The following is a 15,913-nucleotide window of genomic DNA, read 5'->3' on the forward strand; positions in this document are numbered from 1 at the left end:
CATGTGACTTCTGACCACGTGACGTCTGGGCATGTGACATTTGACTATGTGGTGTCTGACCACGTGACATCTGACCACGTGACGTCTGAGCATGTGACATCTAACTACGTGTTGTATGACCGCGTGACGTCTGACCACGTGACGTCTGACCATGTGACGTCTGACCACGTGATGTCTGAGCATGTGACATCTAACTACGTGGTGTATGACCGCGTGATGTCTGACCGCGTGATTTCTGCGCATGTGACATCTGACTATGTGGTGTCTGACCGCCTGACGTCTGACCGTGTGACGTCTGAGCCTGTGACATCTGACTATGTGGTGTCTGACTACGTGACATCTGACCACGTGACATCTGACCATGTGACATCTGACTATGTGACATCTGACCATGTGACATCTGACTATATGGTGTCTGACCACGTGATGTCTGACCACGTGATGTCTGAGCATGTGACATCTGAGCATGTGACTTCTGAACATGTGACATTTGACTATGTAGTGTCTGACCACGTGATGTCTGACCACATGACGTCTGACCACGTGACGTCTGACCACGTGATGTCTGACCATGTGACATCTGAGCATGTGACATCTGACTATGTGGTGTCTGACCATGTGTCTTCTGACTACATGATGTCTGGGCATGTTACATCTGACTATGTGGTGTCTGACCACGTGATGTCTGACCACGTGACGTCTGACCACGTGATGTCTCACCACATGATGTCTCACCACGTGACATCTGACCACGTGACGTCTGAGCATGTGACGTCTGAGCATGTGACGTCTGACCACGTGATGCCTGACCACATGACGTCTGACCACGTGATGTCTGAGCATGTGACATCTGACTATGTGGTGTCTGACCATGTGACTTCTAACCACGTGACGTCTGGGCATGTGACATTTGACTATGTGGTGTCTGACCACATGATGTCTGACCACGTGATGTCGGACCACGTGATGTCTGACCACGTGACGTCTGACCACCTGACGTCTGACCACGTGACGTCTGAGCATGTGACACCTGCAAATGCTACAGTATTTACCTAATAGCAGCTGGGTCCCCTCTAGTCGTGTATATTTTCTCGTGGTTCCTCGCCAGCAATTGTTGTGTGAGTAATTCAATAACTGAATATCCTTCTCTGTACTCCCTCCAATAACTGAATATCCTTCTCTGTACTCCCTCCAATAAGTGAATATCCTTCTCTGTACCCCTCCAATAACTGAATATCCTTTTTCCGAGTGGCAGGCAGTGACTAGTGGGGTACCGCAGGGATCGGTCCTAGGAGCCCAGCTATTCACAATATATATTAATGATCTAGACGAGGGAACTAGATGTAATATCTCCAAGTTTGCAGATGACACAAAGCTGTGTGGGCGTGTGTGTTGTGAGGAGGATGCCGAGAAACTCCAGTATGATTTGGACAGGTTGGGTGATTGGGCAGAAGCATGGCAGATGCAATATAACGTGGATAAATGCGAGGTTATCCACTTCGGTGTCAAAAACAGGAAGGCAGATTATTATCTGAATGGCAATTGATTGGGAAAAGGGGAAGTGCAACGAGACCTGGGTGTCCTTGTGCACCAGTCGCTGAAGGTAAGCATGCAGGTGCAGCAGGCGGTTAAGAAGGCAAATGGTATGTTGGCCTTCGTAGCGAGAGGGTTCGAGTACAGGAGCAAGGATGTCTTGCTGCGGTTGTACAGGGTTTGATGAGACCACATCTTGAGTATTGTGTGCAGTTTTGGTCACCTTATGTGCGGAAGGATGTTCTTGCCATGGAAGGAGTTCAGCGAAGATTCACCAGACTGATACCTGGGATGGCAGGAATGATGTATGGGGAGAGATTGGGTCGATTGGGCTTATACTCGCTGGAGTTTAGAAGAATGAGAGGGGATCTCATTGAAAATTATAAAATTCTAACAGGACTAGACAGACTAGATGCAGGAAGGATGTTCCCGATGGCCGGGGAGTCCAGAACCAGGGGTCACAGTCTAAGGATAAGGGGTAAGCCATTTAGGAAAGAGATGAGGAGGAATTTCTTCACCCAGAGAGTGGTGAACCTGTGGAATTCTCTACCACAGAAGGCAGTAGAGGCCAATTCATTAAATATATTCAAGAAGGAGTTAGATATATTACTTAAGGCTAAAGGGATCAAGGGATATGCGGGGAAAGCAGGGACAGGGTACTGAATTTGAATGATCAGCCATATTCACTCCCTCCAATAACTGAATATCATTCTCTGTCCCCCTAAAATAAGTGAATATCATTCTCTGTCCCCCTCCCATAACTGAATATCCTTCTCTGTCCCCCTCCAATAACTGAATATCATTCTCTGTCCCCCTAAAATAACTGAATATCCTTCTCTGTCCCCCTCCAATAACTGAATATCCTTCTCTGTCCCCCTCCAATAACTGAATATCTTTCTCTGTCCCCCTCCAATAATTGAATATCCTTCTCTGTACCCCTCCAATAACTGAATATCCTTCTCTGTACCCCTCCAATAACTGAATTTCCTTCTCTGTACCCCTCCGATAACTGAATATCCTTCTCTGTCCCCCTGCAATAAGTGAATATCCATCTCTGTCCCCCTCCAATAATTGAATATCTTTCTCTGTCCCCTTCCAATAACTGGATATCCTTCTCTGTACCCCTCCAATAACTGAATTTCCTTCTCTGTACCCCTCCGATAACTGAATATCCTTCTCTGTCCCCCTGCAATAATTGAATATCCTTCTCTGTACCCCTCCAATAACTGAATTTCCTTCTCTGTACCCCTCCGATAACTGAATATCCTTCTCTGTCCCCCTGCAATAACTGAATATCCTTCTCTGTCCCCTTCCAATAACTGAATAACCTTCTCTGTCCCCCTCCAATAACTGAATATCCTTCTCTGTCCCCTTCCAATAACTGAATATCCTTCTCTGTACCCCTCCAATAACTGAAAATCCTTCTCTGCCCCCTCCAATAACTGAATATCCTTCTCTGTCCCCTTCCAATACCCGAATAGCATTCTCTGTACCCCTCCAATAACTGAATATCCTTCTCTGTCCCCTTCCAATAACCGAATAGCATTCTCTGTACCCCTCCAATAACTGAATATCCTTCTCTGTCCCCTTCCAATAACTGAATATCCTTCTCTGTCCCCTTCCAATAACTGAATATCCTTCTCTGTACCCCTCCAATAACTGAAAATCCTTCTCTGCCCCCCTCCAATAACTGAATATCCTTCTCTGTCCCCTTCCAATAACTGAATATCCTTCTCTGTACCCCTCCAATAACTGAATATCCTTCTCTGTCCACCATCCAATAACTGAATATCCTTCTCTGTACCCACTCCATTAACTGAATATCCTTCTCTGTACCCCCTCGAATAACAGAATATCCTTCTCTGTCCCCCGTCCAGTAACTGAATATCCTTCTCTGCACCTCTCCAATAACTGAATATCCTTCTCTGTACCCCTCCAATAACTGAATTTCCTTCTCTGTACCCTTCCGATAACTGAATATCCTTCTCTGTCCCCCTCCAATAACTGAATATCCTTCTCTGTACTCCCACGAATAATTGAATATCCTTCTCTGTCCCCCTGCAATAACTGAATATCCTTCTCTGTCCCCCTCCAATAACTGAATATCCTGCTCTGTACTCCCTTCAATAACTGAATATCCTTCTCTGTCCCCTTCCAATAACTGAAAATCCTTCTCTGTACCCCTCCAATAACTGAATAACCTTCTCTGTCCCCTTCCAATAACTGAATATCATTCTCTGTCCCCCTCCAATAACTGAATATCCTTCTCTGTCCCCTTGCAATAACTGAATATCCTTCTCTGTCCCCCTGCAATAAGTGAATATCCTTCTCTGTACCCCTCCAATAACTGAATATCCTTCTCTGTACCCCTCCAATAACTGAATATCCTTCTCTGTACCCCCTCCAATAACTGAATATCCTTCTCTGCCCCCCTCCAATAACTGAATATCCTTCTCTGCCCCCCTCCAATAACTGAATATCCTTCTCTGCCCCCCTCCAATAACTGAATATCCTTCTCTGTTCCCCTCCAATAACTGAATATCCTTCTCTGTAACCTTCCAATAACTGAATATCCTTCTCTGTCCCCTTCCAATAACTGAATATCCTTCTCTGTACCCCTCCAATAACTGAATTTCCTTCTGTGTACCCCTCCGATAACTGAATATCCTTCTCTGTCCCCCTCCAATAACTGAATATCCATCTCTGTCCCCCTCCAATAATTGAATATCGATCTCAGTACTCCCTCCAATAATTGAATATCCTTCTCTGTACCCCTCCAATAACTGAATATCCTTCTCTGTACCCCTCCAATAACTGAATATCATTCTCTGTCCCCTCCAATAACTGAATATCCTTCTCTGTTCCCCTCCAATAACTGAATATCCTTCTCTGTAACCTTCCAATAACTGAATATCCTTCTCTGTCCCCTTCCAATAACTGAATATCCTTCTCTGTACCCCTCCAATAACTGAATTTCCTTCTGTGTACCCCTCCGATAACTGAATATCCTTCTCTGTCCCCCTCCAATAACTGAATATCCATCTCTGTCCCCCTCCAATAATTGAATATCGATCTCAGTACTCCCTCCAATAATTGAATATCCTTCTCTGTACCCCTCCAATAACTGAATATCCTTCTCTGTACCCCTCCAATAACTGGATATCATTCTCTGTACCCCCTCCAATAACTGAATATCCTACTCTGTCCCCCTTCAATAACTGAAGATCCTTCTCTGTCCCCCTCCAATAACTGAATATCCTTCACTGTCCCCCTCCAATAACTGAATATCCTTCTCTGTCCCCCTCCAATAACTGAATATCCTTCTCTGTCCCCCTCCAATAACTGAATATCCTTCTCTGTCCCCCTCCAATAACTGAATATCCTTCTCTGTCCCCCCTCCGTAACTGAATATCCTTCTCTGCACCCCTCCAATAAATGAATATCCTTCTCTGTCCCCCTCCAATAACTGAATATCCTTCTCTCTACCCCTCCAATAACTGAATATCCTTCTCTCTACCCCTCCAATAACTGAATATACTTCTCTGTCCCCCTCCAATAACGGAATATCCATCTCTGTACCCCTCCAATAACTGAATATCCTTCTCTGTACCCCTCCAATAACTGAATTTCCTTCTGTGTACCCCTCCGATAACTGAATATCCTTCTCTGTCCCCCTCCAATAACTGAATATCCATCTCTGTCCCCCTCCAATAATTGAATATCGATCTCAGTACTCCCTCCAATAATTGAATATCCTTCTCTGTACCCCTCCAATAACTTAATTTCCTTCTTTGTACCCCTCCGACAACTGAATATCCTTCTCTGTCCCCCTCCAATAACTGAATATCCATCTCTGTACTCCCTCGAATAATTGAATATCCTTCTCTGAACCCCTCCAATAACTCAATATCCTTCTCTGTCCCCTTCCAATAACTGAATATCCTTCTCTGTCCCCTCCCATAACTGAATATCCTTCTCTGTCCCCTCCAATAACTGAATATCATTCTCTATAAACTTCCAATAACTGAATATCCTTCTCTGTCCCCTTCCAATAACTGAATATCCTTCTCTGTACCCCTCCAATAACTGAATATCCTTCTCTGTCCCCTTCCAATAACTGAATAACCTTCTCTGTCCCCTCCAATAACTGAATATCATTCTCTGTAACCTTCCAATGACTGAATATCCTTCTCTGTCCCCTTCCAATAACTGAATATCCTTCTCTGTCCCCTCCAATAACTGAATATCCTTCTCTGTCCCCCTCCAATAACTGAATATCCTTCTCTGTACTTCCTCCAGTAACTGAAAATCCTTCTCTGTACTCCCTTCAATAATTGAATATCCTTCTCTGTCCCCTTCCAATAACTGAATATCCTTCTCTGTACCCCTCCAATAACTGAATATCCTTCTCTGTACACCTCCAATAACTGGATATCATTCTCTGTACCCCCTCCAATAACTGAATATCCTTCTCTATCCCATTCCAATAACTGAATATCCTTCTCTGTACCCCTCCAATAACTGAATATCCTTCTCTATCCCATTCCAATAACTGAATATCCTTCTCTGTTTCCCTCCAATAACTGAATATCCTTCTCTGTCCCCCTCCAATAACTTAATATCCTTCTATGTCCGCCTCCAATAACTGAATATCCTTCTCTACACCCCTCCAATAACTGAATATCCTTCTATGTCCGCCTCCAACAACTGAATATCCTTCTCTACACCCCTCCAATAACTGAATATCCTTCTCTGTCCCCCTCCAATAACTGAATATCCTTCTCTGTCCCCCTCCAATAACTGAATATCCTTCTCTGTCCCCCTCCAATAACTGAATATCCTTCTCTGTCCCCCTCCAATAACTGAATATCCTTCTCTGTGCCCCTCCAATAACTGAATATCCTTCTCTGTTCCCCTCCAATAACTGAATACCCTTCTCTGTCCCCCTCCAATAACTGAATATCCTTCTCTGTCCCCCTCCAATAACTGAATATCCTTCTCTGTCCCCCTCCAATAACTGAATATCCTTCTCTGTACCCCTCCAATAACTGAATATCCTTCTCTGTCCCCCTCCAATAACTGAATATCCTTCTCTGTTCCCCTCCAATAACTGAATACCCTTCTCTGTATCCCTCCAATAACTGAATATCCTTCTCTGTCCCCCTCCAATAACTGAATATCCTTCTCTGTCCCCCTCCAATAACTGAATATCCTTCTCTGTACCCCTCCAATAACTGAATATCCTTCTCTGTCCCCCTCCAATAACTGAATATCCTTCTCTGTACCCCTCCAATAACTGAATATCCATCTCTGTCCCCCTCCAATAACTGAATATCCTTCTCTGTCCCCCTCCAATAACTGAATATCCTTCTCTGTGCACCTCCAATAACTGAATATCCTTCTCTGTACCCCCTCCAATAACTGAATATCCTTCTCTGTCCCCCTCCAATAACTGAATATCCTTCTCTGTCCCCCTCCAATAACTGAATATCCTTCTCTGTACCCCCTCCAATAACTGAATATCCTTCTCTGTCCCCCTGCAATAACTGAGTATCCTTCTCTGTCCCTCTCCAATAACTGAGTATACTTCTCTGTCCCCCTCCAATAACTGAATATCCATCTCTGTCTAGAAATTGTAGATGCATTGCTGGTCATCTTCCAAAATTCGATAGACTCTGGAACAGTACCCATGGATTGGAGGGTAGCTAATGTTACCCCACTATTCAAAAAAGTTGTTAGAGAGAAAACGGGGAATTATAGACCGGTAAGCCTGACATCGGTAGTGGGGAAAATGCTATGGTCCATTATAAAAGATGTAATAGCAGATCAGTTGGAAAACAGTGACAGGATTGGACAACATCAACATGGATTTACAAAAAGTAAATCGTGCTTGACTAATCTACTGGAATTTTTTGAGGATGTAACTGGTAATCTAGATAAGGTAGAACCAGTGGATGTGGTGTATTTGGACTTTCAGAAGGCTTTCGATAAGGTCCTGCATTAGAGATTAGCGTGTAAAGTTAAGGCACATGGGATTGGGGACAAGATATTGACTGGGATAGAGAACTGGTTGGCAGACAGAAAGCAAAGGGTTGAAATAAATGGGTCTTTTTCCGAGTGGCAGGCAGTGACTAGTGGGGTACCGCAGGGATCGGTCCTGAGAGCCCAGCTATTCACAATATATATTAATGATCTAGACAAGGGAACTAGATGTAATATCTCCAAGTTTGCAGATGACACAAAGCTGGGTGGGCGTGTGTGCTGTGAGGAGGATGCCGAGAAACTCCAGTATGATTTGGACAGGTTGGGTGATTGGCCAGAAGCATGGCAGATGCAATATAACGTGGATAAATGCGAGGTTATCCACTTCGGTGTCATAAACAGGAAGGCAGATTATTACCTGAATGGCAATAGATTGGGAGAAGGGGAAGTGCAACGTGACCTGGGTGTCCTTGTCACCAGTCGCTGAAGGTAAGCATGCAGGTGCAGCAGGCGGTTAAGAAGGCAAATGGTATGTTGGCCTTCGTAGCGAGAGGATTCGAGTACAGGAACAAGGATGTCTTGCTGCAGTTGTACAGGGCCTTGGTGAGGCCACATCTTGAGTATTGTGTGCAGTTTTGGTCACCTTATCTGAGGAAGGATGTCCTTGCCATGGAGGGAGTGCAGCGAAGATTCACCAGGCTGATACCTGGGATGGCAGGAACGACGTATGAGGAGAGATTTGGTTGATTGGGCTTATAGTCACTGGAGTTTAGAAGAATGAGAGGGGATCTCATTGAAACTTATAAAATTCTAACAGGACTAGACAGATTGATGCAAGAAGGATGTTCCCGATGGCCGGGGAGTCCAGAACCAGGGGTCACAGTCTAAGGATAAGGGGTTAGCCATTTAGGAAAGAGATGAGGAGGAATTTCTTCACCCAGAGAGTGGTGAACCTGTGGAATTCTCTACCACAGAAGGTAATAGAGGCCAATTCATTAAATATATTCAAGAAGGAGTTAGATATATTTCTTAAGACTAAAGGGATCAAGGGATATGGGGAGAAAGCAGGGGCAGGGTACGGAATTTGGATGATCAGCCATGATATCATTGAATGGCGGAGCAGGCTCGAGGGGCCGAATGGCCTACACCTGCTCCTACCTTCTATCTATCTATGTATCTATGTCCCCCCTACAATAACTGAATGTCCTTCTCTGTCCCTCACCAATAACTGAATATCCTTCTCTGTCCCCCTCCAATAACTGAATAGCATTCTCTGTACTCCCTGCAATAACTGAATATCCTTCTCTGTCCCCTTCCAATAACTGAATATCCTTCTCTGTCCCCCTCCAATAACTGAATATCCTTCTCTGTACCCACTCCAATAACTAAATATCCTTCTCTGTACCCACTCCAATAACTGAATATCCTTCTCTGTCGCCCCTACAATAACTGAATATCCTTCTGTGTCCCCCTCCAATAACTAAATATCCTTCTCTGTCCCCGTACAATAACTGAATATCCTTCTCTGTCCCCCTTCAAGAACTGAATATCCTTCTCTGTCCCCCTCCAATAATTGAATATCCTTCTCTTTAACCTCTCCAATAACTCAATATCCTTCTCTGTACCCCTCTAATAACTGAATATCCTTCTCTCTCCCCTCCAGTAACTGAATATCCTTCTCTATCCCCCCTTCAATAACTGAATATCATTCTCTATCCCCCCTATAATAACTGAATATCCTTCTCTCTCCCCTCCAATAACTGAATATCCTTCTCTAACCACCCTCCAATAGCTGAATATCCTTCTCTGTCCCCCTCCAATAAATGAATATCCTTCTCTGTCCCCCTCCAATAACTGAATATCCTTCTCTATCCCCCCTCCAATAACTGAATATTCTTTTCTGTCCCCCGTCCAATAACTGAATATCCTTCTCTGTACTCCGGCCAATAACTGAATATCCTTCTCTGTACCACCTCCAATAACAGAATATCCTTCTCTATACCCCTCCAATAAGTGAATATCCTTCTCTGTCCCCCTCCAATAAGTGAAAAACCTTCTCTGTCACCCCTACAATAACTGAATATCTTTCTCTATCCCCCTTCAATAACTGAATATCCTTCTCTTTACCCCATCGAATAACTGAATATCCTTCTCTGTTGCCCCTCCAATAACTGAATATCCTTCTCTGTACCCCTCCAATAACTGAATATCCTTCTCTGTTCTCCCTCCAATAACTGAATATCCTTCTCTGTCCCCCTCCAATAACTGAATATCCTTCTCTGTCCCCCTCCAATAACTGAATATCCTTCTCTGTCCCCTTCCAATAGTGAATATCCTTCTCTGTACTCCCTCCAATAACTGAATATCCTTCTCTGTCCCCCTTCAATTGTAAGATTTCGCAATAATTTCAAAATTTTCTACAGTTCCAAAGATTTATTTTTGATTAAAGAATACCTGGGTAGAATATACCTTTAAAAATCCAGGGATCAAAATGGCTGTCAGACCTCATGGCAGAGGACAAAAGACAGTCTCTGTTCAAAGCACGGGCTGACAAAAAGGACTTGAAAGACAGCCTGTGTGTGTATATGAAAAAGAATAATCAAAGATGGCTGTCCGACCTCGTGGCAGAAGACAACACACAGTCTGTGTGCATATGAAAAGTGAAAATCAAAGATGGCTGACAAAGGATTTAGAAAAAACCCCAGCCCTGAAGCAGTGGAGTATTTAAACTGTCAATCAAAGGCCGTTCGGGGAGTTTCCTGCAGGACAATCGATGTTTGTTTACAGAAAGTCTACAATGTTCACACAAAGGATTAACCACTTGAGACTGCCAATCAATTGCGGTTGGGCATGACCACAGGACAATCAGATTGTTTACATTAACATCCAGGGCTGTTTACTCAGCAATTAAGGAAATAGACATGTTTTTTTCAAACCAAGACAGCTCTATTCAAACCCATCACGATGAATGGGGTTACATTCAAAAACCCATCATACATTCAAAAACCCACCATAAGGGAAATGGTTAATTCATCCAAACCCCATCACAGTCAATGGGGACAGTTTGCATCCCCTTTGTTCAGCCCAGATACATCCGGATTTGGGCGGGAAGATTTCGGCCCCAAATTGGGTATAAGATAGCTTCTCAAGAAGCCATCTCTCTCTCTCTCTGCAGCCTCACTTCCGTGCCCCATCTACAACTCGGGAGCGCGCCCAAGGGAGTGTAATACCAGCAGTTACTTTTAAACACTGGGGTATTTCCATTTTTGGGGTGGTGAAGAATCTAAGACTGCAAGGGCACGGGGCAGGCGTTCATTGGTGAGCATACACTTTCTGGCCCATTACAAGGCAACTTAGAATAGGTATAGGGGTGGGAGTTAAGGGGAATTTTGTTAAAACTGTAATTTTAGTCAATTTTCCCTCGTTGTGTCCGTTTTCTCCTCTGCTATTTAAGTAACAGTGTTGCACCAAACAGAAAAGTGCTGTAGTGGACACTAAGTGTGCTGTATTAAAAGTGCTGTATTTAAGTAACAGTGTTGCACTAAGCAGAAAAGTGCTGTAGTGGACACCAAGTGTGCTGTATTAACAGTGCTGTATTGAAGTAACAGTGTTGTGTTAAGCAAAAGTGCTGTACCAGGCATAAGTGTGTTGTATCGATTATTTTTAAGTTGTTTCTTTCTTTTTGTTTCAATAAATACTGATCTGTTTTGCACCCAACCACGAGTAACTTTTTTTCTGTCTACATCGCTACCGAATAAGTCCGGCGGTTAGAACCAGGAATAAGTGAGTGATTCGAAACCACACGGGGTCCCTGGAGCAGCTCAGAGGCTTCCGACTGGCCAGAGACAATAACCCCAAACCCGCGAATAATTCCTACAAAATGGCGACCACGGCAGGACTGTATATCCTTCTATGTACTCCCTCCAATAACTGAATATCCTTCTCTGTGCACTTCCAATAACTGAATATCCTTCTCTGTACTCCCTCCAATAACTGAATATCCTTCTCTGCCCCCCTTCAATAACTGAATATCCTTCTCTGTACTCCCTCAGTTAACTGAATATCCTTCTCTGTCCCCCTCCAATTACTGAACATCCTTCTCTATACCCCTCCAATAACTGAATATTCTTCTCTATCCCCACTCCAATAACTGAATATCCTGATCTGTACCCCCTCCAATAACTGAATATCTTTCTCTGTCCCCCTCCAATAATGGAATATCCTTCTCTATTCCCCTCCAATAACTGAATATCCTTTTCTGTACTACCTCGAATAACTGAATCTCCTTCTCTGTCCCCCCAATAACTGAATATCCTTTTCTGTCCCCCTGCAATGACTGAATATCCTTCTCTGTACCCCCTCCAAAAACTGAAAATCCTTCTCTGTCCCCCTCCAATGACTGAATATCCTTCTCTGTAACCCCTCCAATAACTATATATCCTTCTCTGTCCCCCCTCCAATAACTGAATATCCTTCTCTGTCCCCTTCCAATAACTGAATATCCTTCTCTGTCCCCCCTCCAATAACTGAATATCCTTCTCTGTCCCCCTCGAATAACTGAATATCTTTCTCTGTACTCCCTCAAATAACTGAATATCCTTCTCTGTCCCCCTCCAATAAGTGAATATCCTTCTCTGCACCCCTCCAAAAACTGAATATCCTTCTCTGTCCCCCTCCAATAACTGAATATCCTTCTCTGTCCCCCTCCAATAGCTGAATATCCTTCTCTGTCCCCCTCCAATAACTGAATATCCTTCTCTGTCCCCCTCGAATAACTGAATATCTTTTTCTGTACTCCCTCAAATAACTGAATATCCTTCTCTGTCCCCCTCCAATAAGTGAATATCCTTCTCTGCACCCCTCCAAAAACTGAATATCCTTCTCTGTCCTCCTCCAATAACTGAATATCATTCTCTGTCCCCCTCCAATAACTGAATATCCTTCTCTGTCCCCCTCCAATAACTGAATATCCTTATCTGTACCCCTCCAATAACTGAATATCCTTCTCTGTCCCCCCTTCAATAACTAAATATCCCACTCTGTACTCCCTCCAATAGCGGAATATCCTTCTCTGTCCCCCTCCAATAACTGAATATCCTTCTCTGTCCCCCTCCAATAACTGAATATCCTTCTCCGTCCCCTTCCAATAACTGAATATCCTTCTCTGTACTCCCTCCAATAACTGAATATCCTTCTCTGTACTGCCTCCAATAACTGAATATCCTTCTCTGTACTCCTTCCAATAAGTGAATATCCTTCTCTATACCCCTCCAATAGCTGAATATCCTTCTCTGTACCCCTCCAATAACTGAATATCCTTCTCTGTACTCCCTCCAATAACTGAATATCCTTCTCTGTCCCCCTCCAATAACTGAATATCCTTCTCTGTCCCCCTCCAATAACTGAATATCCTTCTCTGTCCCCTTCCAATAGTGAATATCCTTCTCTGTACTCCCTCCAATAACTGAATATCCTTCTGTGTAACCCCTCCAAGAACTGAATATCCTTCTCTGTCCCCCTTCAGTTGTAAGATTTCGCAATAATTTCAAAATTTTCTACAGTTCCAAAGATTTATTTTTGATTAAAGAATACCTGGGTAGAATATACCTTTAAAAATCCAGGGATCAAAATGGCCATCAGACCTCGTGGCAGAAGACAAAAGACAGTCTCTGTTCAAAGTACGGCTGACAAAATGACTTGAAAGACAGCCTGTGTGTGTATATGAAAAAGGATAATCAAAGATGGCTGTCCGACCTCATGGCAGAAGACAACACACAGTCTGTGTGCATATGAAAAGTGAAAGTCAAAGATGGCTGACAAAGGATTTAGAAAAAACCCCAGCCCTGAAGCAGTGGAGTATTTAAACTGTCAATCAAAGGCCGTTCGGGGAGTTTCCTGCAGGACAATTGATGTTTGTTTACAGAAAGTCTACAATGTTCACACAAAGGATTAACCACTTGAGACTGCCAATCAATTGCGGTTGGGCATGACCACAGGACAATCAGATTGTTTACATTAACATCCAGGGCTGTTTACTCAGCAATTAAGGAAATAGACATGTTTTTTTCAAACCAAGACAGCTCTATTCAAACCCATCACGATGAATGGGGTTACATTCAAAAACCCATCATACATTCAAAAACCCACCATAAGGGAAATGGTTAATTCATCCAAACCCCATCACAGTCAATGGGGACAGTTTGCATCCCCTTTGTTCAGCCCAGATACATCCGGATTTGGGCGGGAAGATTTCGGCCCCAAATTGGGTATAAGATAGCTTCTCAAGAAGCCATCTCTCTCTCTCTCTGCAGCCTCACTTCCGTGCCCCATCTACAACTCGGGAGCGCGCCCAAGGGAGTGTAATACCAGCAGTTACTTTTAAACACTGGGGTATTTCCATTTTTGGGGTGGTGAAGAATCTAAGACTGCAAGGGCACGGGGCAGGCATTCATTGGTGCGCATACACTTTCTGGCCCATTACAAGGCAACTTAGAATAGGTATAGGGGTGGGAATTAAGGGGAATTTTGTTAAAACTGTAATTTTAGTCAATTTTCCCTCGTTGTGTCCGTTTTCTCCTCTGCTATTTAAGTAACAGTGTTGCACCAAACAGAAAAGTGCTGTAGTGGACACTAAGTGTGCTGTATTAAAAGTGCTGTATTTAAGTAACAGTGTTGCACTAAGCAGAAAAGTGCTGTAGTGGACACCAAGTGTGCTGTATTAACAGTGCTGTATTGAAGTAACAGTGTTGTGTTAAGCAAAAGTGCTGTACCAGGCATAGTGTGTTGTATCGATTATTTTTAAGTTGTTTCTTTCTTTTTGTTTCAATAAATACTGATCTGTTTTGCACCCAACCACGAGTAACTTTTTTTCTGTCTACATCGCTACCGAATAAGTCCGGCGGTTAGAACCAGGAATAAGTGAGTGATTCGAAACCACACGGGGTCCCTGGAGCAGCTCAGAGGCTTCCGACTGGCCAGAGACAATAACCCCAAACCCGCGAATAATTCCTACAAAATGGCGACCACGGCAGGACTGTATATCCTTCTATGTACTCCCTCCAATAACTGAATATCCTTCTCTGTGCACTTCCAATAACTGAATATCCTTCTCTGTACTCCCTCCAATAACTGAATATCCTTCTCTGCCCCCCTTCAATAACTGAATATCCTTCTCTGTACTCCCTCAGTTAACTGAATATCCTTCTCTGTCCCCCTCCAATTACTGAACATCCTTCTCTATACCCCTCCAATAACTGAATATTCTTCTCTATCCCCACTCCAATAACTGAATATCCTGATCTGTACCCCCTCCAATAACTGAATATCTTTCTCTGTCCCCCTCCAATAATGGAATATCCTTCTCTATTCCCCTCCAATAACTGAATATCCTTTTCTGTACTACCTCGAATAACTGAATCTCCTTCTCTGTCCCCCCAATAACTGAATATCCTTTTCTGTCCCCCTGCAATGACTGAATATCCTTCTCTGTACCCCCTCCAAAAACTGAAAATCCTTCTCTGTCCCCCTCCAATGACTGAATATCCTTCTCTGTAACCCCTCCAATAACTATATATCCTTCTCTGTCCCCCCTCCAATAACTGAATATCCTTCTCTGTCCCCTTCCAATAACTGAATATCCTTCTCTGTCCCCCCTCCAATAACTGAATATCCTTCTCTGTCCCCCTCGAATAACTGAATATCTTTCTCTGTACTCCCTCAAATAACTGAATATCCTTCTCTGTCCCCCTCCAATAAGTGAATATCCTTCTCTGCACCCCTCCAAAAACTGAATATCCTTCTCTGTCCCCCTCCAATAACTCAATATCCTTCTCTGTCCCCCTCCAATAGCTGAATATCCTTCTCTGTCCCCCTCCAATAACTGAATATCCTTCTCTGTCCCCCTCGAATAACTGAATATCTTTTTCTGTACTCCCTCAAATAACTGAATATCCTTCTCTGTCCCCCTCCAATAAGTGAATATCCTTCTCTGCACCCCTCCAAAAACTGAATATCCTTCTCTGTCCCCCTCCAATAACTGAATATCATTCTCTGTCCCCCTCCAATAACTGAATATCCTTCTCTGTCCCCCTCCAATAACTGAATATCCTTATCTGTACCCCTCCAATAACTGAATATCCTTCTCTGTCCCCCCTTCAATAACTAAATATCCCACTCTGTACTCCCTCCAATAGCGGAATATCCTTCTCTGTCCCCCTCCAATAACTGAATATCCTTCTCTGTCCCCCTCCAATAACTGAATATCCTTCTCCGTCCCCTTCCAATAACTGAATATCCTTCTCTGTACTCCCTCCAATAACTGAATATCCTTCTCTGTACTGCCTCCAATAACTGAATATCCTTCTCTGTACTCCTTCCAATAAGTGAATATCCTTCTCTA

At 43.6% G+C, this 15,913-nt stretch overlaps 1 protein-coding gene across 1 annotated transcript in view; it reads right to left on the reverse strand.

Moving 5' to 3' along the window:
- LOC147122603 (rod cGMP-specific 3',5'-cyclic phosphodiesterase subunit beta-like) overlaps positions 1-15,913 on the reverse strand; it is a 133,614-nt gene that overhangs the window by 37,659 nt on the left and 80,042 nt on the right. The gene's annotated exons all lie outside the window — the stretch shown is intronic.

Source organism: Somniosus microcephalus, chromosome 2 (genome assembly GCF_052327205.1).
Source record: "Somniosus microcephalus isolate GS21.2 chromosome 2, FLI_Smic_1.0, whole genome shotgun sequence".
Lineage (NCBI taxonomy): Eukaryota > Metazoa > Chordata > Chondrichthyes > Squaliformes > Somniosidae > Somniosus > Somniosus microcephalus.